Source organism: Hyperolius riggenbachi, chromosome 9 (genome assembly GCF_040937935.1).
Source record: "Hyperolius riggenbachi isolate aHypRig1 chromosome 9, aHypRig1.pri, whole genome shotgun sequence".
In the NCBI taxonomy this organism is placed as follows: Eukaryota; Metazoa; Chordata; class Amphibia; order Anura; family Hyperoliidae; genus Hyperolius; species Hyperolius riggenbachi.
Window position 1 is genome coordinate 184,852,986 of NC_090654.1, and position 27,054 is coordinate 184,880,039.

Below are 27,054 nucleotides of genomic sequence, written 5' to 3' on the forward strand. Positions count from 1 at the left end.
TCCTTTTAAGCAATACCAGTTACTTGGCTATAATGCTGATCTCTTTGGCTGCAATAGTGTCTGATTCACACACCTGATACAAGCATCCATCTAGAGCAGGGGTCTCAAACTCGCGGCCCGCGGGCCATTTGCGGCCCTCGGTACAATATTTTGTGGCTCACGCCGGCAAAAGCAAAAGAGACACGGAAGCGAACTATTTTACCTTATAGTTCGCTTCAGTGCTCCCAAGTAATCCGCCGCATCCCCGCCGCTAAACGAGGGCTGCAGAGCTCCCAAATACCCCGGGCAAACATCCACGACTGCGCTGAGGGTCATAGCTTCCAGCTGTAGCTCTGCCCCTCCTGACGTCAATCGCCGCACAGATCGGTACCTCTCCCCGCCCCTCTCTGTGAAGGAAGAGTGAGAGGGGCGGGCAAAGGCGGCGATCCGCCGCGATTGACGTCAGAAGGGGCAAAGCTGAAGCTGAAAGCTCTGCCCCTTCCAGGAAATGCCGGCAGATTGCCCCCCGGGCGATTTGGGGGCTCTGCAGCCCTCGTTTTGCGGCGGGGACACGGCGGATTACTTGTAATGGGAGCACTGAAGCGAACTATAAGGTACAATAGGCAAAATAGTTCCCTTTTTTGTGAAATCCCTTATGCGGCCCAGCCTCATCCTGACTTTGCCTCCAGCAGCGGCCCCCAGGTAAATTGAGTTTGAGACCCCTGATCTAGAGTCTAGACTTCATTCAGAGCACCTGATCTGCATGCTTGTCATGTTTGTTCAGGGTCTATAGATAAAAGTATTAAAGGTAGAGGATCAGCAGGACAGCCAGGCAATATGAATTGTTTAAAAGGAAATAAATATTGCAGTCTTCCCTCTCGCTTTAGGTTCTCTTTAAAGTGTATCAAAAAAGTAAACTGGACCTTCTAACTAGGTTAGAATGTCCCAACAGAGAAACCTGCCCTCTTAAACTATTGTACCCCCCTCTGCCCTGACATATAAAGAATACTGACATATTTTACTCCTAACTGAAACAATCAAGAGGTAAACAAGAGTTGAGACTTCTGAGAACTAGGGCTTAACTGCCACGGTGAGGAGACTCCTGTTTTATTGCCTTTTATGCAGGGGCGTAGCAATAGCTATAGCAACCACAGCATCTGCTATGGGGCCTTGGAGCAGAGGGGGCCAGGAGGCCCCATTAACTTTCTGATGTTTGCCTCAGTGCCCATGAACTATGTGCAGTGTTGATTGCATGAGAATGTAAATTGCTCAATTAACTCATTTCCATAGGGTAGGGGAAGGTAAGAGGATCAGCAGGACAGCCAGGCAATATGAATTGTTTAAAAGGAAATAAATATTGCAGTCTTCCCTCTCGCTTTAGGTTCTCTTTAAAGTGTATCAAAAAAGTAAACTGGACCTTCTAACTAGGTTAGAATGTCCCAACAGAGAAACCTGCCCTCTTAAACTATTGTACCCCCCTCTGCCCTGACATATAAAGAATACTGACATATTTTACTCCTAACTGAAACAATCAAGAGGTAAACAAGAGTTGAGACTTCTGAGAACTAGGGCTTAACTGCCACGGTGAGGAGACTCCTGTTTTATTGCCTTTTATGCAGGGGCGTAGCAATAGCTATAGCAACCACAGCATCTGCTATGGGGCCTTGGAGCAGAGGGGGCCAGGAGGCCCCATTAACTTTCTGATGTTTGCCTCAGTGCCCATGAACTATGTGCAGTGTTGATTGCATGAGAATGTAAATTGCTCAATTAACTCATTTCCATAGAGTAGGGGAAGAAGAGTGCCTACACGTGAGGGCCCTATGAAAGAATGTTGGTCCGCACCACCTTCAGATATGAAACTTTGTCTATTTATTAGGTAAAAGACATACAAAATTTAAAAAGAACTGTTAGGCAAGACAGTCCACTGTTTCGGGCTCCTGCCCATCTTCACGTTGCCCAGTTAAACATTCAGCTTGAATGTCCTGTGATGTCCTGGGCATCTGATCTGCACACCTTTTATCCCTTGTTGGGTGATTGACCATTGAGTGTGACTTCAAACAAAGAGCTAATACGTGAGGGCCCTATGACATTTTTGCGACGGGGCCCCATGATCTCTTGCTACCCCACTTCTTTTATGGCAGTGATGGCAGCAATTTTCAAGACTTACATAAGCTCTCACATCAACACGAAAAGCCACTCCATCAGTCTATACCAACCACTCCCCAGTCTGCAGAAAGCCCACCTCTCAGCTTCATTTGGTACAGGAGATGATATCACTCATTGATTACAGCTGACAGGGTTGGATGAGGCAGTGAGAGGCCAGTACTGTCTATAAATATATAACGTTCTATATATCCTATTTCGTTTGCTTTATGATGCAATTTTGGCAATAACATTTAACTGTACCTCATAGTCTTCTAGGAATTCTTGTGCATGTGTTATAGGGATCCCTCTTTCATGCACCCTCTTGCTTCAGGCTGTTTTATATTAGACAGAAAGAAAAATTGATAAATGCCTTTTTCTTGCTGCCACAGTCATGAAACTCATGACCCACATTGCCAAATGAGGTCCATGACCCTGATCCAGGAGACAAGCCCTCCTATACAATACTGTGAGAAGTGTTGTCATCAACCAGGGACCAGGGACTCCTCCACAAAGGGGGATGGGCTAAAAAGATCATCCTTCTCCTCCTCATCAGTATCTAGGAAGAGGTTTCTGACTTCTTGTGACTGACATGATCCTACTGACCTTCAAAGGCACAGGAGGTACTCTTCCACTACTGGCTGCAGCACATCCACTACAGCAAGGGTTCCACACAGAAATTGCTTTTTCATCAGGAGCTATACAGCCTAATATATTATCCTTCCTCTTCATCTAATAAAATTCCATTCACTTATGGGATCACGTTTCAACCAGCTGTCAAGGTCACCTCCATTGTTCTCATGCCTTTTGCTCATATTTCCATCTTACAGACCTACTTAAAGGCACATTCCAATGTTGTACATGTATGGTAGTACTGCACAAGTCTTTCTTTACTCTAAAATATATATATATATATATATATATATATATATATATATATATATATATATACATACACACACACACACACACACATTTTTTTCCCCATTTCAATTTGTAACTAACTGGTTCTAAAACAGACAGAAAGCTTAAACATGCAAGCATGAAATCTGTAACTCTCTGCAAAGTGCAAACTGCCTACGATTTCTCCTTGCTGCATAAGTCAAGAGCAGGACAGAGCAGGAGCCATTGCTATTCCTTTTCAACACAAGGACTAATCCAGTGGTTAAGGAGACTTTAGCACGCCTATATGCTAGGAACAGTGCACAAAATACAAAACAAAGATTGCAAGCTCAAACAACACTTCCATTAAAGCTGCACGGTCTATAGATTAACTAAAAGGATTGTTTATTTCTTAAGAAAAATGGTATTTCACATTAATAAAGGTGCTCAAAAGTGTTCCCTTTGCTGAGCTGGGTACAGGTTACAAGCATTTGTAAATCCAATACATTTTTTAAGGTGCCTCTCAGTTACACATAAAAAACAGGCCAATGTCTTCTTTTAACTAGATAAGGCTACTTTCACATAGATATGGGCCGATGTATTCGCCAGGCGAATAATTCGCATCAAAGATCGGGTATTCCCATTCGCCTCCTCAGGCGAATACTTGGTGGATTTGATTTGCCCCCTATACATCATCATTAAGCTAAACTTTGAACCGTTACCTCACAGTCAGCAAACACATGGCAGCCAATCAGCTAGCACTCCCTCCTGGACCGGCCCTCTCCCCCCCCCACCTATCAGAAAGCCAGCAGAGAAGTCATTTTGCAGTCTGGGTTTGGCTTCTGTGCTAGGCAGATGAGGGACAGTGTGTTGCTGGCAGGGAGAGAGTTAGTTAGGCCTGTGTTCTGTGTCCTCAGTGCAGATTCTTACTGCTACCACGTTGTCCTAAACAGCTAAGCCCTTCTTAGGGCTGGCAAATAGTTTTTCTTGCTACTGTATTGCTCTTCCTTGGCCAGTGCACAAGTTAGCTATTGGAGACAGGTCTGCTGGTCCTAGTAGTGCACCAACCAAAACCCACCTTCACACTTCTACTGGCATCTAGTATCCACTGGCCCCTGTATAAGACCTCAGTGCTGTTGGAGACAGGTCTGCTCTGCTGGTCCTAGTAGTGCACCGACCCTAACCCAATAATCCTTCACAACCACTACTGGCACCTAGTATCCACTACTGCCCCCTCAGTGCAGAATCAGGTTTTTTTTGGTCACTTGAGCTACCTCAGCCTGACCATAGAGGCTGGAAAAATGCCACAGTCCAGGTGATAGGCCAATTGGAATAACATTTCCATCACTTTTGTGACCAGAAACAGTCTTTGTAGGTTTTAAAATTCTCCTGCCCATTGAAGTCTATGGAGAGTCGCAGATTAGCAAACTTTTGCAGAGAAAATTATTTGAAATTCGCGAACCCAAAATTTGATATTCGGCCCATCTCTTCTTTCAGACTGACTTTGCAACTGACAATATAATCACATAGCAAATACAAGGCGATTATATTGTAATGGACTGTTCACATTGGCGCATTAGCAGAGTGGTGCGGTGCAGGGGCATAACTACAAATCATAGGGGCCCCCAGCAAAACTTCGATAGGGCCCCTCAATGCTCACACATTTTCCTTTGCCTACCATTGGTGACCCTCACAGCCTGGGGGTCCATCTTACAAGGTCATCAAACAAGTGTGGACATTGTATCGCCCATAACAAGCATAGCGACAAAAACACCTGATCTGGAGGATAGACCCCTTTATCGGGGGAGGGAAGTAGTGGTTGTCCCCCTTACAGCTCTGGGCCCCCTTGTAGTTATAGGGGCTGCTGCCTTGTAGTGCAGTGGAAGCCTTTAGAATAATGTAAGCTCTGCTGTGCGGTACTTTACAACGTGTTTGTTTACATTTCTGGTGAAGCATACTTTTATGTATTGTATGTTTCACGGTATGCATAGCATCGCTTGTGTAATGTGCAATACAACTTTTCACAGGATGTGCAATGCATGCCCCAACGTGAACCTAGCCTTATAAACAGGGGGAGAAATAAAAGTGCTCAGCTTGGGGCACCACAAAACACATCCTTACTGGCAGTGATGATCACCGGATGAAATCCGAATAGGTTTTTATTCGGATTTCCTCCAGGTAAGGCCCCGTTCACACTTGCGGTTGTCTGCCAAACGGACCGGATGACCTGACCGGATCCGGACCGGATCCGGATCGGAACCGTACGGTTCTGATCCGGATCCGGTCCGGATCCGGTCAGGTTGCATCAGGTGTTCATCAGGATGCGATCCGGATCCGTTTGGCAAAAGTTACGTAAAAAACAAAAAAAATGTTGGGGTCTGGGAGGTCAGCAGAAGGGGGACCTGTGGAATCAGGCCCTCCGCTGTTTAGCACTCACCTCCACCTCCAACATGCTGCCAACATCTCCAGCTCGTGCTGCTCCACTCCAAAATGCTTGCCCATGTGTCCCCGATCCAATATCGCCGCAACAATCCTCATAGGAAGTGGGGTAGAACATCCGGATTTTTAGCCAGTGTGTTGTGCGCTATCCGGTTCTCATTGATTTGTATTGGCCGGATGGTGCAGTCCGGCTCCGCCCCGGATACGGCTGCCGGAGGAGCCGGACCAAAAAATAGCGCATGTTGGAACGGACGCCGGAGTCCGGATCCGGTCCGGCTCCGGTCCGGACGAAACGGACACATGTGAACGGTGGCATAGACTTACATTGCTATGCCGTGCGTCCGTTTCGTCCGTTCCGCATGCGGTGCGGCTCCGGCACGGCGATTCCGGATAGCCACCGCTAATGTGAACCGGGCCTAATTAAAGCACCTGTGCGGGTGGGCGAGGGGGGGGCTAAACTTAAAGAGAACCTGAACTGAAAGTAAAAAGTCAAAATAACCATACACAGGTCATACTTAACTCCTGTGTAGACTACTACTCAATCTCTTTCTCCTCTCCTGTGTTTCATTTGGTCACTGTGATCATTGGGTTTCTCCGTCCTTGTTAACCTCATAATGAAAATGGCCATTACCCCATAACAGCTTCCTGGTCAGCACACTGTTAAACTGTAATATCGCCCACGGAGCCATAGGGAAACATGGACATTACCTTGCACTTTCTGATATATAACTGACAGCAACTGATATATTTTATTTCTGATCAAATCTTGTCAGAACTGGAAGGGGGTCACTGTAAGAAGAAAATGGTGAGCATCTGAGAGGAACTGACGGTGAGGTTAATGTGTAATATTCATTTGCAGCTTTGTCATATGTTTATTTTAAATAATTTTCCTCACTTCATGTTCCCTTTAACCAGCAGGCGTCTTCTTTAATCCATCCCACGGCACCTCCCACGTTCCAAGCCGCGGTCACATGATTACAACACTTCCGGGTTGAAGGAGGAAATGTTTGTAGTTACTTGACGCGCTTGGAACGCAGCGTGGGATGCGCCGTGGGACGGATTAAAGAAGACGCCTGCTGGGTAAGTTTAACCCCCTCCCCCTTCCTCGCCCACCCGCACAGGTGCTTTAATTACTCGAATGGAATCCAAATAAAACCTGTTTGGATTTTATCCGGTGATCATCACTGCTTACTGGAATATGACAAGCATCACAAGAGCTGAACATTGTACAAAAATCACTTCCAGGCTGGTAAAAGCTCTCAAACATGGATTCCGCTTATTAAAAATGCATGTGTGTGAATGCTTCTCCTTAATAATGCGATCATTATAACAAATACAACAACCCACATATGCTCACATCACTAAATAAAGCAATGCACAAATAACTGTACAGCAACAGGCACCAATGTGGTATGGGCAGCCTTATTTCTGTAACATCTCAGCTCAGGGCTTATTGATGGTTTTCTGGTACATATCTTCTCTGCATGTGGCAGATGGTTATTACGAGGGCTTGTGTCTCCACCCACATCCACAATCCATGTTTCCCTGGAGTCATTTCTCACTTCAGGGTCTGTTGTGAGTGGGAACAATTGCAGCTGATAACATGCCATTACTCTCTGCTTCTCTTTTCATTGTGAGGGGCTTGACCCAGGAGCTGTGTGATGCACAATCAAATAGAGCATTGTGCAGCAAGCCTATCTCTTTAATTAAGTTCTGGAAATGCCTGAACTTGGGGAAAGGACACACAAAATGCTGGTTGTCTGTTTTCAACATCATCAGATTTAGAAAGAAAAAAAAAATACTGGCTTCATACCTCCTGACCTTATGAGATAAGAAAGAGGGACAATTAAGCCACGCCCCTAGTCACGCGTATCATAAAGATTTCATTAAATAAAAGATGTTGTTTTAGAATTAAAACCGCAATTGTTTTTTCTATCCTGGCTCCTTCATATTAACATTTTTTAAAAATATGATCTGTATCAATTTAAAGGATGGGAATAATGTTTAGAGTCTAATACATTTTTCAGTATAAAAATACATATATGTATATAAATCAGTACATCAGTCCTGAAAGAGGGACACATGAGGAAGAAAGAGGGACAGAGGCACAGTTCCCAAACAGGGACTGTCCCTCCGAATAAGGGACAGTTGGGAGCTGTGCTGCTTGACTGTTTTGCATATCAAGGAGATTTAAATACAATCAAGATTCACTCAGGGCTCTCTAGAACTCAAAGCCTAGTGCACACCTTTCATTTTAATTGGCCAATGATTAACCAATTTTACCATGTCCATGTATTATGAGGGTCAACAGATTTTGAGCAGCTGATTGTGTAGGTACACATCGAGGTGGTAAAATTGGTCAGGGTTTGGCCAGGCTTTAGGGCTCTTTCATACTGGGCACATTGCATTGCGATACAGAGCCAAAGAGTCACATCAGGCATTAGTGTTGTGACCTTACAGTGAGGAATACTGTACAATGAAAGTATAGCTGTCACTGTAAATGAACATGTTACTGGGTTAATGCACAGCATGCTGGGCATTGCTCCATCTAAAACCTGCCACAACGCACTCAATGCAAAAGCTCCATAGGAAGGAGCCGTAGTATGGCAGCCTTGGCTCTTGGTTTTCGGACATTTTCCCCTCTTACTCTCTTACCTCCTTCCAGAATCTGTATGAACCAAAACCAATATTGGGTACAACTCCTTTGTACTTTGAAAAATAAAGGATTCTGATCCTGAATATTATTGTATCACAATGCAAAGTTATTGTCCATGTGACACAAAGCAGCGGACACAGTGTGAATGGGGCCTTATTCTGAAAGCTGAAAATTGTCTCTGCTGTCACTTTCTATTATTTGTTTTTGTTTTAGTTCAAATTTGCTAAATTGTGTGTGCGTATTGCAAAACACAAAACATCACACACACAATGTTTATCACACTTTAATTACATTGAAGTGATGAAAATAATTCTGACAGACTGTAGCATTTTTTTGAACACTGCACATTCTCTTTCTTACACTGTGCTGCTGTGGACAAATGCAAACATATTTTTGCAATGAATGAGTGTGGTTTCTGAATAAATATTTGCGAAAACACATATGTGATTTCTATGCATACAAGCTAGCCTCCATAGCAATAGAACATGTCCCTAGTCTGCAGGCTAACTGAACTTGCCCTGTACTGTCGCCAGAGGGTTCGAATCTGGATCCCTCCCAGGTGACATTCTTTGTACATACTGTATGTACTCTTCTCATTGGGCTCAATTCACTAAAGCCTGATAACTGCTATCACAGCAGTTATCACACAATCTGCCGTGCGCCGCGCTTTCCCGCAATGCATTACTCCGTGCGATAAACTAAGGTAACAAACGTGATCGCACGCAAACCTTCATTTATCACGCAGAGTAATGCTTTGCGCACGCGTCAGATCGCATGATAACTGCTGTGATAGCAGTTATCACGCTTTAGTGAATTAACCCCTTTGTGTCCTGCCAACAATAATACGCTATTTTTCATGTGTGGTTTATCTCATCCTTTTCCAAAGATAATAGTGAGATGGTAGCAATGGTTAAAACCTTTTTTAGCTCATTGAGCAGGGACAGGGAGATAAACTGTGCTGGCCACAAAGAATTCATCTCTCACCAGAACAGGGAGTAGGTGGGCAAGTTCAGCTTTGCTCACACATGAAAGACTAATGCCCCCCCTCAACTCCTCCCTGCCTACCTCATGTGTCTTAGGATGGTGGGTAATGGGGAAGTCTTGACAGCAAACTGTGCAGTAAAATTGCACTGTTGTCTCTACAGACAATGGAACTACAAGACAGCCAAGTACTTGCAATGAACGAATGGCAAAAAGAACGGGCGCACAATGCATGCAACTTTGTGTATTACTAATTCATGTAAGTTTACTATCATATACAGTAAAAAAAAACAATGGGAGGCGGAATTAGAGCTTTGGCATTTTAGATATGAATTTAAGAAGTATGCCCTTCACACATCAAGCTGCCGACCCCAGCTGCATACATCCAATTATAGCTGAATGAACCTGATTTTTGTACAATGGAGCCGATTTGGTAAGGTCATCTGTTCACTTGCTGGTCGAAATCTCCAGCAGCCTGCAGTACTAAAATAGTGTATGATCCACATAGGTGACGGATTTCAGGGCTGAAACGCACTAGATCGATTTTTTTGAGCGTTTAGGGAGCGATTCAAAACTCTAGCGATTTCCCTAAACGCTCAGCTAATGTTAATGAATGGGCCAAATTCCATTGGACAAATGTGATGAGCAAAATCGCAAATGCAGAACATGCAGCAGTTTTGAGCGTTAGCGTTTCTGCAATGTAAAGTATATAAACAGCTCATGAATCGCTATACAGAGAGATTTTGATAGCGTTTTTAAATTACTGAACACTGTAAAAAAAAATGTAAATTAATTGAAAGGACCAATCAAAATTAAAAATGCTAATCGCCACACAATCGCTGGCAAAACAAACGCCAGAAAACGCTCATGAAATTGCTTACAAAATGCTCATTAAAAACGCTAGCGATAGCGATTTGTAGTGGGTTCCAGGCCTGATACATGTGCGGTCTAAGGCCTGGAACCCGCTGTAGCGTTTTTTTGAGCGTTTAGGGAGCGCTTTAAATCGCTAGCGATTTCCCTAAACGCTCTGCCAATGTAAATGGGTGGGACAGATTCCACTACAGCAATTGAAATTAAGCAAATCGCAATCACAGGACATGCAGGATTTTGGGAGCGTTTCCATTCTAATGAATTGTATAGGAGCAGGGAAATCGCTCCCAAAATCGCTTGCAAAATGCTATCACAAATCTCTAGCTATTGTGATAGCGCTTTGAGCTTTCTAGTGGGTAACTGTGTATTATTAACTGTATATTATCAAGTGTACATCTCCAGGGTCACATAGATAGCAAAGTGAAAATATTAAAAGTGCCTTTTAATCTTAAAACATTTTACTGTGGTATTAAGGTTGAATTTCCTACTATAACTGTATTTTTTCCACTTTATTAAAGTCTCTAGATTTACTAAGTTTGACTAGGGTTAGAGAACATAAGTCATCAAGCAAACCTGACCTGGATTTATTTAAACAAATGTCTGTTAGAAGGAAATGCTTTAGAAGAGGAGACGTGCACTGGAGTGTGCCTGTCTGATTGGTGATGATGTTTGGGAATCACTGTGTTTAATGTGGTGGATCGCACAATGCAACAAATACAGTGAAGCAACAGAGGGGAGAAGTCGCATCGTGTGTTATGTGTGTGACGCAACACATACTGTGAAGCAATGGAGGGGAAAGGTCGCACCATGCACTTTGCACGCGATGAAACACCTACAGTAGAGCAACAAAGTGAAAAGTCGCATCGTATTTTTTTTGCAATGCAACACATAGCATACATTACATAAAAACTGTGCTTCACTACAACTGTAAATCTGCACAGATTTTGACAGATTCTACTGCACTGCACTAATAATGCACTTATGTGCACGTCCAATTACAATATAATCGCATTGTGCTTGCTATGAGATTATATTATTTGACGCAACGGTGTACATCAGGGTTAAAGTAGCCTTAAGCTGAAAACTCACCTGACGACCCAGGAAAATGGATCCGCGCGACATCCCCCGACAATGAGAGATCCCCGGTTCATGTTCCTGTGGGCGTGTACACCATGGCACACCACGGGCGTGAACAGGTAGTCAAACGCTCGCGATACTTTACGCAGAGTCATCAGGGATCTTTAAGATCCGATCTGCAGTGACGGTTGTTATCACCGCGTCGCCAAACGTCGTTCGCGTATATACAATTTGTATCTGGCTAGGCGCACATTTTTACCCAGTAAAACATCTGACACGATCTGCAATTCCTCTGTGCGTTTAACTGTTTTCTGGGAGTTCCACTTTAATGTGAGCTACCATCCTACTTTTACATGAAAAAGCATTTGTAATCATCATTCTCGACTTATGTTGTGATCCTTGGGGCAACTGCAATTTTAGGGAGGCTCTTTGTCTCTCACAAAGGCTTTAATAGCGTCTGTGAACAAACATTTAATCAGCTAATTTGATGAATTGAGAAAAGATGAATATCATACTCTGCAGCATCTCAGTATTCACAGTGACATATGGAGGAGAATGAAGAGCATTCTGTCTCCTAATCCAACAAGATTAATCCTTTACTGACCTGGAACATCCTATACCATGTTCAAAAAACTGCTCACTCACATCACAAGCCACTTACAATTGACTGAATCACTGATTTCCCACTTTGTGCCTGAGGAGAACTGAGGGTTTCTCCCACCTAGGACTAGAGATGGTCAGCAGGCCCAGATTTACCTCACAGGAGCCTATAGGCACAGATGTCCTGGCACCTTAGACTTCACCCTCCATGAACCTACAAACCCCCTGCTGAACCAAACTGCACCACAAGTGTGCTGGCTGTCCCAGCTGTCATTTCTCCCTTACTTCCCTTGCTCATCATAGGTAGTTACAGCTGCCCCTTAGTATCAGGTAGCCAGAAGTACCCTCAATATTAACTAGCTAGAGGTGCCCCCCAAGTATTAGATAGTCAGTGTAACCTCAGTATTAAGTAGCTAGAGGAGCCCCGACAGAAAGGAGATCTTGTCAGTGGAATGCAGAGAGCAGGGAGAGTTACCTCTCATTTACACTCTCATCAGGACTCTGCATAGGGAAGGAGGGAGGGAGGGAGACACTCTGGGAGGGGAGTGAGTCACTTTTCCATCATCAGGCGCCTGTAGGCACATGCCTACAATGCCTTATGGTAAATACGGCCCTGGTGGTCTGTGAAATGAAGATAATTCAAGTTTACACACAAATGTAATGCAAATTGTATGCACCCTAGAATTGGGCCAAATGCCCTTTCTTGGAAGGAACCTGAGGTGAGAGACCTATAGAAGTTGCCATATTGATTTCCTTTCAAACAATACCAATTTCCTGACAGGCCTGCTGCTTTATGGGATAGGGCTTGGACCAGTGCAACAAAGTAATCAAGCAGCTCAGGGTAACCCAAACCACTAGAGAAGTATAGGGGTCTGAAAGAGACATTTTAGTCCTGTATACTTTTCTAGTGGTTTGGGTTCCCTTTTGATCTGGGAATAGACAGTTATTAAGTGCTAATGTGAACCGGGCCTTAGACTAGTTGGAACCATGTAAACTGGGCTACTAGGTGGCTTGCAGTTGGAAAAGTTAAAGTTTACGAACCATTAACTTATTAAAATTGTGATAAAGTGTATATACCTAATAATAAAAATATCTGATATTCCCCCCACCTCCAGACACACAAACACACACACACACACACACACACACACACACACACACACACCATACTCACACACACACACACGCACACTATACTCACACACACACACACGCACACTATACTCACACACACCATACACACACACACACCATACTCACACACACCATACAAACACACACACACCATACTCACACACACACACCATACACACACACACACACCATACACACACACACACACACACACCATACTCACACACACCATACACACACACACACACACACGCACACACACACCATACTCACACACACCATACACACACACACACCATACTCACACACACCATACACACACACACACACACAAACACACCATACACACACACACACACACACACACACACCATACACACACACACACACCATACACACACACACACACACACACACACACACACACCATACTCACACACACCATACACACACACACCATACTCACACACACCATACACACACACACACACACACACCATACTCACACACACACACCATACACACACACACACACACCATACACACACACACACACACACACACACACACACACACACACACACACACACACACACACACACACACACACCATGCTCACACACAGGACATTCTGAAATCAACAGGAGTACAATAGCACTACTGTTTTGCCTCAGCAACTGAGGTGGGTGTCTGTCTTTGCTTTTTTTATCAAGTCTGTCAAAGTACAGATGTTTTGGCACTCCATTAAAATTGAAGAGCGTGACCGCGACAACAAATCCATTCAGCGGCACCAGATCAACTTGCTATGATGCCTAAGGTAATATTGTGATTGGCCAGTAGCAACACCTTTAGTTATTTTGGCGGTGGCCAATCAGTAGTTGTACTGAATGCAGTAGGGCCCTTTCACTACAGAATTGATTAATATCACACTTTCCACTCCCCTCTAGAAATATTCTCTTTCTCCTTTGCTGGTTTATTATGGTTTTAGTCATTAAAACAATGCGGTTATTACTTCATCTGTCACTAATTTCAGATGCACTCATTTAGATTCCATATATAATTCACTTTTACAGGTAAGCAACACCCTAAGATGTGATTTTGTTTTTCTGTTTCCAATGTGACAATGCCAATAAAGCATAGTATTTTATGGCTTTCCCGCTGTAGTAAAGCTTTCCATATGATGAAGTTTGCAATTATATTCCGCCTCGCCTACCTTAATAAATCTCTCTGTGATTCAGTTCCTTGTGAATTGAAAACAATGGTTGATTTTTGTATTGTGTTTTGACAGAACAACTACAAATCTTTCATCAGCAAACTTGGACTTAACCGTTACGGAGTTACAGCGGTGGTTATTATTTTTTTACTTTCAACTGATGCCAAACATTTAATGATGTTTTAATTGTAAAGGTTTAACATACTATTTCGGTTATTTGGTCAGTAGAGCATTGTACCGTGTTAGCCATAAGTAAAAGTAAGAAGTTTTGAATCAGAATAATACCATTTATTGGCTAACTTAAAAGGCGTGCATGAAAAAAGGACGCCAGGAAAAAAAGGGCTCGGCTGGATAACGAATTGGCACTGCTGGATAACGAAATCTCAATAACGATAAACATTGTTAACGAAATTGGTTAACAATAAATACCGTATTAAAACAGACGGGTGATAATAATGAAAAAATATTAAAGTTAAAAATCGTTACGTAATTCAAATACAGCTTAACCCAACCCTACTCTCACACACAACCCTCCCCTGGTGGTGCCTAACCCTATCCACTCCCCCTGCAGAAACACCCTTAAACACATAGAAACTATAATATTTTTGATAATGTAAAATCTGTACATACAAACAAAATAATATGACAAAAACTATAACATTGCAAGCTTCTAAAACAATAACATATTTAAAAAACTTAAATGTTCTAATGTTGTTAATGATATTTATTGAGCTCCCTTTTTTCTGCTTTGGGCACTGTATTAAAGGGGAACTGAAGTAAGAGGTATATGGAGGCTGCCATATTTATTTCCTTTTAATAAATACCAGTTGCCTGGCAGCCCTGCTGGTCTATTTCTCTGCAGTAGTATCTGAATAGCACCAGAAACAAGCATGCAGCTAGTCTTGTCAGAATTGACTTTAAAGTCTGAAACACCTGATCTGCTGCATGCTTGTTCAAGGTCTATGGCTAATAGTATTAGAGGCAGAGGATCAGCAGGGCTGCCAGGCAACTGGTATTGATTAAAAGGAAATAAATATGGCAGCTTCCGTATACCTCTTACTTCAGTTCCCCTTTAATGATCAATTTGATGCATTAGAGTCTATGGTGGCGAACTTTTCATCCATTAGCCGCCGCCACCCTTTTGTTCTGCTTCCCTTAAAAGAATAAGAGTAAGCTTTCGGCTGTGCAGCCTTTATCAGACTCAATCCTGTTTGCTTACAAGATGCTGTAACAGACAGCTATATCAGAACTACTAAATGGGAGCAAGCTATATCAGAACTACTAAATGGGGACACTGTTACTTTGCCAGAGACTATGCTCATCTAAAGGGATGGGAGTAAACAATAAGACACAATTCAGTCCTGTTGAACTTGGAAAGAAAGCCAGGCAATTGGCATTCTTTATAATGAATTAAATATGGTGGCCTCTCAGTGGCGTAACTAAGGAGCTTGGGGCCCCAGTGCAAGTATTATGGGGCCCCTTGTACATAATTGATATGGAGCCCCAAAACCTATCAAGGACAGCTGCAGTGTCAGAGAGGTGTAATCAGGGAGCAAGGAAACCTGGGATACCGCTATGCAATGCATGTATAGAGGTGCTCATTACCAGTACAGCACCAATGAAAAGCTAATAAGATGTACAAAGGAGGGCAGCTAGTGGGCCCCACTGGTTTAGGGCCACCAGTGTGGTCGCAACCTCTGCATCCCCTATTGCTTTGCCACTGTGGCCTCCATATCCCTTCCACTACAGAGTCACTTTAACTATCTCAGAATCGGGCCAGATCCAATTCAGTTTTCCTCCTAAGTTTTCTTCTAGTTGATATTTTCGCATCTTATCAATAGAATGCCTTTTAACCTCCCTTGCAGTGGCCTTGAGTCAGGCTTGGGTGGAAAAATAGAAGCCAGGAGCAGTAAGCCTGAGCCTGACTCGAGGTCACAGCCGGGAGATCTATGCAGAGCCTGAAGCGTGGCAGGCGTATCAGCTCACCTCCCCTGGGATCCAGAAGCTGACAGCCATTCTCCTTCCGTCCCTCGGAGGTTCTGGATCCCTCTGGTAAAATCGCCCTGTCGCCATGACAACAGATGGCAATCTCACTACATGGTTACAGCGCCACCCGGAGCAGGGAGGGAGAATTGCAGCGCTGGAACCCAGGGACGTGTGTAAGTGCAGGGCTAGCGCAGATCTCTCTGTGGTATGATTTTATTCCCTGGTTTTAGAGTCTAAAAGCGTGCGGAAAAAGTTGCACCGCTTTTCGACCCTAAAATCCAGAAATAATCATACTGCCAGGGAGGTGAAACCACCAGCAAGCAAGGAAATACTTATTGGTTACTTTTTCAATTGCATAGTGCTGAACAGTTATTTTAAACCGAAGATGAAAAATTATCTACTAGGAGAAAACTAAAGTGAATTGAATCAGGCCCAATATCTACTCATTGAAAATACACTGCAGATTTTCTGCAAAGCAAGGAGTCTACATCTAGAAGAAAATATGAGCTATATATATGGTGTTATTTACTCGCTACACTTATAGTTCATAGTAGGGGGAAAAGCTAATGTCCAGAGCTATGAGATAACTGCATCTGCTCATGCCTGAATCTCTTGTGTTTATATTAGCTATTTGTGCAAACCCATTCTTGTGGAAGACTGACCAGCACATTTTACCAATACATGATTCATAAGCAAACTCCACCTTTTGGGGCTGAGGTTGATTTATTTATAACATCTGTGGTGAAAGCACTATCTGCTGTGCGGGCTGGAACCGTAGAATGAATCTGGCAGTACAACCAGTCTATGTTGTTACAGAGAATTGGCAGGTATTTACTCCCGATATCCGTGGCTACATGTTTTGTCTTCAAGCTGCGCTCTTGTTTCGGCTTTGAAGCTGGTAAACAGAAACCTCCATCATTCTTGGTCAAGCTCTGGACCTTTGAGCTCCATGTCCAAGGAGTTTTTCCTCCACAACCCCCACTTATTTAGAAAGTATTGTATATTGTATATTGTAGCTGATCCAAAATCTCTTGGATGATTTTATGAAAGTCTGTATTTTGAAGCGTCCACCTCTGCAACACAATCACCTCTTCTTCTCAACTCAGAACAATTAAAGAGTAACTGTCGGGCATACAATCAAAAATCAATTATTTATCTTTATCTGGTAAACAAGTAATAAGGATGCTAACCAGGCAATCCAAAAGTTAAAATCACTATTACTTTTCTTGTTGATAAATTATCATTCCCCAGTTTACATGACTCTTATTTGGTGCACAGAAAATTTGGTACACAAAAGAGAAGTTACAGGGCATACTGGGTTGTCTTTTTTGCTTCTCTACTTCCCCTGTGACCTAACTAATGCAGTTAGTGATGTGATTGACAGAGGCGCTCACTTCTGCATCTAGGCCCATTGAGTTATACTCCTGTTTGCCTGATGAAGCAGGACCACACCTGCGAAACGCGTTGCACTAAGTGGAGTTGAATAAAACTTTTTTTGTATTGATATATTGTGACTCAATTGAGTTCTATATTTTCGAGGGAGGTAAGTACACCTGAACATCCCCTCTTTTAGACAGTTTTTAAACATTTTTATTCTACTCTGGCGCCTCTGTACACCAAGCCTTGCTGAAATCTTGATTCCACCCTCGGTGGAGGGGTGCTACCCTGCTTCCTATCTACAGAGAGAGACATCTTAATAACCTGAGTGGGGTCAGGTTCTAATACTCCCCACCTGCACTTGAAGTGGTTGCCTATGGGTAACCCATGTTTGTGAGTATTTCTAAATATTTTGCTTTAAACCACAACCAACTTAACAATACTACACCATATTGGGCTCTCGATTTCTCTTTGTTCTTCCAAGCTCAATATTAAGTAGCTAGAGGGGTCCCTGACTGAAGGGAGTTCTGGTCAGTGGAATGCTGAGAGCAGGGTGAGTAAACTCTGATTTACACTCTCATCAGGACTCTATATAGGGAAAAAGGAAGGAAGGCACTCAGGGAGGAAAGTGAGCTGCCTTTCCATCATCAGGGGCCTGTAGGCACGTGCCTACAGTGCATTATGGTAAATCTGGCACTGGTTGTGCTGCTGATGCTCTGTCTCTAATTCTTTTAGCCATGGACCCTGAACAAGCATGCAGATCAGATATTTCTGACAAAATCTGACAAGATTAGCTGCATTCTTGTTTCTGGTGTTTGACAGACACTACTGATGTATGAAAGATCAACACAATGCCAGGGGACTGGTATGGTTTAAATGTTAGTAGATAAAACAGACACATTTTATTTGTCCATTTGTCCCGGTAATTACAACATTTAAATTGCGTACCTAGTACAATGTATGGTAATAATATTTTACCTGGAAATAAAGGTGTATTTTTTCAGTTTAGTGTCTTTTTTATTCTATAAAAATAATTATAAGCTTTTATTTACAAAGTAACAGTAATATACCCAGTCTCTAAGGTAACTATTTATGTAGTTTTTTTTAAAAGTTTTATTTTGGTAACTATGGGGTAGGGGTGGAAGTAGGGGTTAAAATAATAATCAATATTTAATAAAAGTTGAAATGTAAAAAGTATCTTATCGTATATTTGGATGTATTTGGGTGTATCTTAGTTCATTGTCTGCTGGAACGAAAATATTTGTAACAGTATCCTTGGGGTTATGAATGAGAGCTGCATCTCTCTCCTATTCATAACGGCATGGTGATCAGGGCAGAGAACAGATGATTCTCATGCCCTGCTCACAAAAGAACAGGGATGCAGTGATGGCGAACGGAAATAGTGATGATCGAACACGTAGATGTTCGGCTGACGTCATCCACCAGCCCCCTCCCGCCACCAGGGGGCGCCGGTCCACCCGAGAGCCGGCCTGCCACACAATTCCAGCCCCCCCGCGCGCTACCGCCGCCCGCCGGGATTTTCGATTGGCAGCAGTAAGTAACCAGTGCGTATACGCCCCTGATCTGCTAGTGGTAAAAACAGGGGCGTATGTATACGTACCAAAAATCCGGAACTGGTTAAAGGACAACTGAATTGAGGGATATGGAGGCTACCATATGTGTTTCCTTTTAAACAATACATGTTGCCTGTCATGCTGCTGATCTTTAATGCATCAGTAGTGTATGAATCACACACCAGTAACAAGCATGCGGCAAATGTAAGTTGTAACATAAGTTTGATCGGGATGCTTGTTCAGGGTCTATGGGTAAAAGTGTTAGAAACACAGGATCAGCAGGACAGCCAGGCATTTGCATTGTTTAAAAGGAAATAAATATGGCAGCCTCCATATCCTTCTTAGGTCAGTTGTCTTTTTAAGACAATGAGCCTGCACGTAACCATCTTTACTACTGTCAGACAAGAAAAAAACTAGACAGCACCAACTGCCATTATGTATAACCACACCCACTAAAATGCGATAGGCTAAAAGGTTTTTTTTTTTTTATTGATACACATAAGCACATAGGGAGATACTGGTAGACAGTTGGACAGAGCTGTCATTTCCCACAATGCAACAAGGTTCACAGAAAGGAAACTGTCAGGACCTAGGTCACAACATCACACTGTGGGAGGGGTTTCACCAAAATATGAGCCACACAGTCCTCCCTGATGATCTATTCTAGAAAAGTTAAAGATTTCTCCTGAGAAAGGTGTATCAGCTACTGATTGGAACGAAGTTCAATCCTTGGTTAAAGTTCCTCTTTAAGCAGGCAAACCTGTTCAAGCTCATGAAGTAAAATTGTTATTTGAGAACAAATATTTGAATGAGATTTTTTATGTTAGGTAATACAGAAAGTCCCTATTTCAGGCAATTTTGAAAAAATCATTTCTCTGTTCTGCTATTTATAATAACATACATAGAGATGCTGTATGTAAACTAAGTAAATATATTGCTCATGTATTTACTGCACCTTGGGAAAGTTTGCTATAACAACGTTTATTTTTGGTTCACTTCAAGCTATTGCCCTTTTATGTGGTCAATAAAGATTTTATGCTATTCTTATGATATGCCTGAGATAAAATGCTGATAAAAGTTATGACATGTAAATACAGTACAACAACCTGTTTATAGTGAAAATCCAGTGAAGGCATTATGCAAATATATACATTAATCACTACTTATATAGCCCAATTACTTCCATATGGCTACTCTTCAAATGTTATGAATATTTTATATATCAAGCATACAATTAAAAAGTACCTTATACAAAATAACTTGAATTTTGCAGATGATAAAGATGGAGATCATAGGAAACATCTTTCTTAAAGCCAATGGGTACCGCTAATGAAAAAAAAAAGTCAGATACTCACCTAAGGAGAGGGAAGGCTCGGTCCTAATGAGCCTTCCCTCTCCTCTCCCGGTGCCCTTGGTGCTGTGCTGGCTCCCCCGTTCGCGTCCGCCGCCGCAGGGACTTCGGAGGTCTTCGGGAGCACTCGGGCTTCCGAAGACGGGCCGATCCATACTACGTACGCGCGAGCGCGTCATAGAGGGCGCTCACGCATGCATTGTATGGATCGGCCACGTCCTCGGGAGCCCGAGTGCTCCCGAAGGCTTCCGAAAGCTCCCTTCGGCATGCGGAAGTGGCAGTATTTGACCAAACTGGTTGAATACTGCCACAGGGGATCCTGCGCGGGACCGGGCACCGGGAGAGGAGAGGGAAGGCTCATTAGGACCGAGCCTTCCCTCTCCTTAGGTGAGTATCTGACTTTTTCTTTTTTAAACCGGTAAACATTCACTTTAAGGGACCACTATCGCAACTACCTTTCTACAAGAAATGCACTATAAATGACTTTTTTCCTATGATGCAGTCACATACAGTAGCCTGTAAGGTTTGGACTAGTCCATCTCCTCTCAGGGGATTCTCAGCATTTTACATTTCATTTATGCTTTGCAGGTACACTCCTTGGCCTAGTGCACACCAGAGCGGTTCGGCTGCGTTTTGCGATCCGCTTGCGGGTGCTGATCCGCTTGGGTAATGTATTTCAATGGGCTGGTGCACACCAGAGCGGGAAGCGTTTTACAGAAACGCATACTCCCGGACTGCTGCAGATTTTGGATTGCGGAGGCGTTTCTGCCTCAATGTTAAGTATAGGAAAAACGCAAACCGCTCTGAAAAACGGCACTTCAGAGCGGTTTGCCAGGCGTTTTTTGTTACAGAAGCTGTTCAGTAACAGCTTTACTGTAACAACGCATGAAATCTACTACACCAAAAACACTTCACAAAACCGCAAAATGCTAGCTGAAACGTTACAGAAAAATAAGAAAAAGCGTTTCAAAATCTGCTAGCATTTTGCGGATCTGCTAGCGGTTTTTGGTGTGCACCAGGCCCTTGAAAAGGATCTGCACAAAGATGTGGCCCAGCTTTCCTACTCGTTTGCACACTATTTTGGCACTTATGAAAATAAAGAAAACCCTGAGAAGCACCCATGAATAGATGGATTAGTTCAAAACTGTCAGATCTGTTGAACTTTTTATGGCCTACTGTAATTTACTGCAACATAAGTGAAAAGTGATTTATAGTGCATTTAAATCTGGAAATGTACTTTTTCTACATATGTTTTTTAAAAATTACGATTTTTTAGCATACTGGTCCCTTAAGAGAACCCGAGGTGGATCTTCAGGGGGCAGATGAGACACAGAGCAATGATCTCTGCCTAATGACATGGCTCTGTGTCCCCCCACCGCTGCGTTATAGCAGCCCCCCTCCCCCCGAGTTTAGGAGATAAAAACAGGGGAGAAGAATTCCTAAAGGGTTTCCTGCCGCTCCCTCGCCTCCCTGCACGCTATGAAGGACATCACAGTCTCTCAATGCAGTGTCGTGACCCAGAGGTCACACAAGTGAAAGTAGGCCATTGCTCCCACAGGAGCGACGGAGAGCCGCAGTTTTTGCGGCCACCTGATCCACTCAGCCCTGCGGATCAGGTAGCATACTTTTATTTTATTTTTTTAGCCCACCTCAGGCTCTCTTCAAAGAGACACTGAAGTAAAAAAAAATTAATATAATGATTTGTATGTGTAGTTCAGCTAAGAAATAAAACATTAGGAGCAGAGACATACGTCTAATATTGTTTCCAGTACAGGAAGAGTTAAGGAACTCCAGTTGTTATCTATGCAAAAGAGCTTATCTGAGCTCCATGACTTTCAAAGTCACAGAGAGCTCTGTCTTCTGAAGCTTATTATCTCAACTGTCAGCCACTGTATTTTCTTTTTCTTTGCTAAGAAACATAAACATGTTTTCGTAAAGGACCACTGTTGCAAAAAAAAATTGTCATATTTACAGTAGGCCATGAAAGTCTAACAGATCTGACAGGTTTTTATATAATCCATCTATTCATGGAAGATTCTCAGGGTTTTCTTTATTCTCAGAAGTACTTATTGAACCACAGTTTCTCAGTCAAACTGACAAAAAAGTAGGCAAACAAGTAGGGAGGCCAGCCCACATCTTTGCGTACATCCTTTCCAGGGAGTGCTTTTGCAAAACAATGTCACTTGTAGCGTGGAAAGGGCATGAGCTGCAGTGGTACGTGAGCGAGGTCCTCTGCACTGTCCAGACATTAGAAATATTCCACTCACAGGGCCAGCCACTCCTTATACATTAAAAAAGCAATCTCCCAAGCAATCTCCCAAGTTCAGATCTATATGTATTAGCAGTATTTCAGGTTTGCTACCTTGATACATCAACAGCCTTACTAGATAGACAATGCCTAGTGGTTGTGTTAGTTTGCTGTTTCCTGCAGGCACCTTACTAATCAGTGCAGCTAATAACTAGGTAGCACGTATAATAGAGAGAGCATGACAATCTACTGATTTCATGGTTTTAAAAAATCACTATGTGAGTTTAAAATGTCTTTAAAACACACACAACCGGCTGCAAACTATAATGGAAAAATATGCTTTAATAACTCTAAGTTACAAGATAATTTTTGTAGCTGATGTATGACATAACTTGCGGTATTGATTTCATTATAGCTTTAAAGATTTATTAAAAATAATTGTGGCCTTAAAATTCATTACCCTGTTTTGTATGCTGCTTGACACAAGATAAACAGAAATGGCCTAGGCTTGCTGCGATCACTACTCCATCCGTCGTGTGTAGGGTGCAATGCTACTGCTGCAGCACAGGGGCTTACAACGTATCAACATGGAGGCTTTGAAGAAACATAGCCCTGCATATGTAAATTACACATTATATCTGCTCACAGAGCAGGATCATCCACCAGGCAAGCTAGGCAGGTGCTTGGGGCCTAGTGGGTGTCAAAGGGCCCACCTGCCACCTTCTTTGACCTCTCCCCACTTCAGCTTACCAAAAGGACCACAAGGAGGCCCCAAATCTACTATGTTGCCTAGGGCCCTACTGCATCTTAATCAATACATTGTTCCAACATCTTCTTAAAGAGCAGCTGTCAGCCATACTATCTCAGAAAAAAAACACATATATAAGTAGATAAATACTTGCTCTACTTGCATATGTACTGCACTATCTACAATTTGATTTTAGTGATTTTTCTGTAGTAAAAAAAGAGAAAATCCTTCTTAGGATTTTCCATCTTAAAGAGACTCTGTAACAAAATTTTGAACCTTATTTCTTCTATCCTATAAGTTCCTATTACTGTTCTAATGTGGTCTGTCTTACTGCAGCCTTTCCTAGTTGCACTGTCTCTGTAATAAATCTTATCTCCTTTCCTTTGTCGTCTCTGTCGGGCTGAGGCTGGAATGTGTGGAATGTGAAACACTGCTTGTCATTGGCAGAAGCTATACACACCCTCTCCAAGCTCTGCATGAGTCACACAGTAAGCTGTTCTCAGAGTGGTTAGAAGCCATGTTTTTTGTTTGTAAACACTGCATAAAAATGGCAATTACAAGCCAGGATTGCAGCAGGGAGTGGCAGAAACAGCACAGAGGGGCCCAGGAGAACATAAGGAAAAGAATGGTATGCTTTTTATTGTAAAAAAATTCCTCCCTTACTCTGTCTGTGTATGCATTGGCCGCCCTCCTCCCAGTCTTCAGACACTCCCACCCAGCTCTGCAATAGAAAGTGCATTGTCATTGTGTGACTCTGCCGCTTCTCAGCGTAGGAAATTGGAGACGAACAGAGGTGTGGGAGGGGAAAAAAGGAGGTAAAGAGGCTTCAGCCACTCAGGCTGCATTAGTTTTGTCTGAGGAGAACGTAAGGAAGAAAAAAAAAGAAAACCCAGCATGTTCTGCAACTTCCTTTGTGCAGCAGATATAACAAATAAGAGCGAGGGAAACTGGGGAATCATCTTTTATGGAGAAGAAAAATAAGAGTGATTTTAACGTTTGGATTGCCTGGTTAGCATCCTTATTACTGGTTTACCAGATAAAAATAAAGAATTAATTTTTGATTTCATGCCCGACAGTTACACTTTAAAAGTAAATGATTATTTTGATATATTTATATAGTGCTGTCATCTTCTGCAGTGCTTTACAGATTGCATATATTTTCCGTAAAGGGAATACATTGTTAGTTTTCATACTACTCTCTCAACCCAGGTTTCCTTTAAAAATAACAATTCACCATTAAAGCCTTTTTAAAATGCTGCTCAATGTGAACTGTATAGCAACTGCTGGCACCAGTAACTGGTAAATACGGTATGTCCACTGTACCCAAAATGTCCCACATTATACAAAAGATGGAGACTAGGGCTGAATCGGCCTGTGAGTCACTGACTAAGCTAACTGCCTCTTGTTTATTGGAAATATGACTAAACATATCTACTGCAAGCTGAATCATACAATGATACAATGCTTTTAGGTGTCAGTGCGGTTACATAAATTGCTTAGAAATACTGAACAGGAATAACATGTCTTCAGTTGAATACATCCCAAGAGGACAGCAATAGTCTGATGTATATCACACAGTGTAAGTGACATGTGCATTCATGTCACCTCGATGATGATACGACATATGTAATACTAAATGTATACTGTATATACACTTGGCTTTTTCTAAAGCATATAAACCAAATGTCTAGCAAGATGGTAGCATTGCAGAACCTGATTGTACTATTAAAATAGATACAAGAATTAAAAGATAAAATAAAAAAAAAATCCCAGAACCAGCCTAATGCTGAGTGTACACAATACATTTTTCGATTTTCCATTAGATCATTTTTTCTGCTCGATTCTGCACTCGATTCTCGAATCTTCCGCTCGTTTTTGTCTTTTTCCATTCAATTCTATAAGAAATCGACCCAAAAAATGATCGGAAGGAATATCGGACATGTCGGAAATTATCTATCCAGCCCATTTATCGAGCAGAAAAACGCACGGTGTGCACCCATCATAAGAGCTTTCACCCCAGCAGAGCAGACTCGGGTTTTGAAGAGCGAAGGGCCGTGAGCATCACATATTCACAACAAAACAAGCAGCGGACAATTCAGACCACCTTATCAGCACAGCTGTTCTTAGACCACAAAGTATTACAGATAGCACTTCAGCGTAACTTTCACACAAACAGCAATTTTAAAAGGAAGAAGGTATTGGTACAACAAAAACAACAACGAAACATTTGTAAAGCGCTTTTCGCTGTAGGATCCAAATCAGTACATAGTAATGCGTACAGGGGAAAGAGTTATGTAATCATAAATGCCAGACTAAACAGATGGCATTTCAGTTTTGATTTAAACATGTCCAGGGTTGGAGCTGTCTTGATTAAGTTTGGCAAGGCATTGCACAGGGTGGGAGCAGCATGACAGAAAACTCTGGCTCCAAAGGTTTTTAGTTGGACTCTGGGGGTGGTCAAGTTATTGGACCTTTTTGATCTGAGGTTGTGGGTGGTGTGATGCAGTTGCAACAAAACCTTCAGGTATCCAGAGCCAACGTCATGTCAGGTTTTGAATGTCAGCATATCAATTTTGAAAAGGATTCTCAATTTTATTGGTTGCCACTTGCCAGTGTAGTGAGAAAAGGATTGATGTAATGTGGCAATTTTGGGGTTTGCTAACAGACTTGCAGCATACTGTATTAGCTGCAAGTGGTGTGGGTCTTTATTTGGAAGGCCTGCATAGAGGGCATTGCAATAGTCCAGCCGTGATGTGAAGAAGGGGTGAACTAGGGTTAGAAGATCCTCTGAAGGAATGAGGTGCTTAATTTGTGCACTATTCCCTCAGTGAAAGAAGGAATGTTTCACAACAGCTCAAATTTAGTAGCCTTCATATATGTCCTCAATTTCTTTTACAACCATGAGACTACCAGCTATTTTTTTAAATGTTGCATGCCATTGCAATCTATGTTTGAATTGTGTTTATTAAATGTCTTGCCCAAATCTGTAAGTCCACATTAGTCAGGTGGGATGCCAGGTACAAATACATTTGAGATGATTGAGAAATATGCTAATTATTATGAAAATGTATTGTAAAATGGACTAATCAACCCTTGCAGTGAAAGCTTTTGATTGGTCCATTTTTAAGCTGCATAGATTTGCAGCAACATTTGCATAGCGCTGCATCATCTTAGAATTATTTGCATATTTCAAAAAAAGTAGAAGTTGGCACTGAGCCAAAACCTTGTATCAAACAAGGTTTTTGTAGCATTAGAATATCGGGAAACAAAAAATCAGCACCGGTATTCGGCTCAGTTGGGTCCTGTCTGTGTCAGTGATGTCAGCCAGGTATTCTGCGCTTGCGCAGAAGGTCCGCGCATGCGCAGAAGGCCCCCTGATGACATCACTGAGCCGAATACCGGAGCTGATTGCAGCTTAACGGGAGGACGCCGAGGGACGAATCAATGCTTATGGGACTAGAAGAAGCCCGGGTAAGTAAAAATCTTTAATAGCTGATGTTTCTGGTACACTTTAAGGGTTAATATATGGATCTGCCGTTGTCACTTTAATAAAGTGGTCCGCAGTGTTTTAATAAGAATTATAAAGAGAGGAAGAAAAGAGACATACTTCCGGCACTTAATGGGAATTTTAAGTTTGAGGCATATGGGGGCTGCCATTTTTATTTCGTTTTAAACAATACCAGTTATCTTGCAGCTTTGCTGATCTATTTGGCTGCAGTAATGTCTGAATCATATCAGAAACAAGCATGCAAATGTCAGAAACCCCTGCTGGATGCTTGTTCAGAGTCTATAGATAA

The 27,054-nt window shown here is 42.5% G+C and overlaps 1 protein-coding gene across 19 annotated transcripts in view; it reads right to left on the reverse strand.

The window, feature by feature from the left end:
* The window catches only part of CADPS (calcium dependent secretion activator), a 769,567-nt gene that overhangs the window by 726,786 nt on the left and 15,727 nt on the right, over positions 1–27,054 (reverse strand). The gene's annotated exons all lie outside the window — the stretch shown is intronic.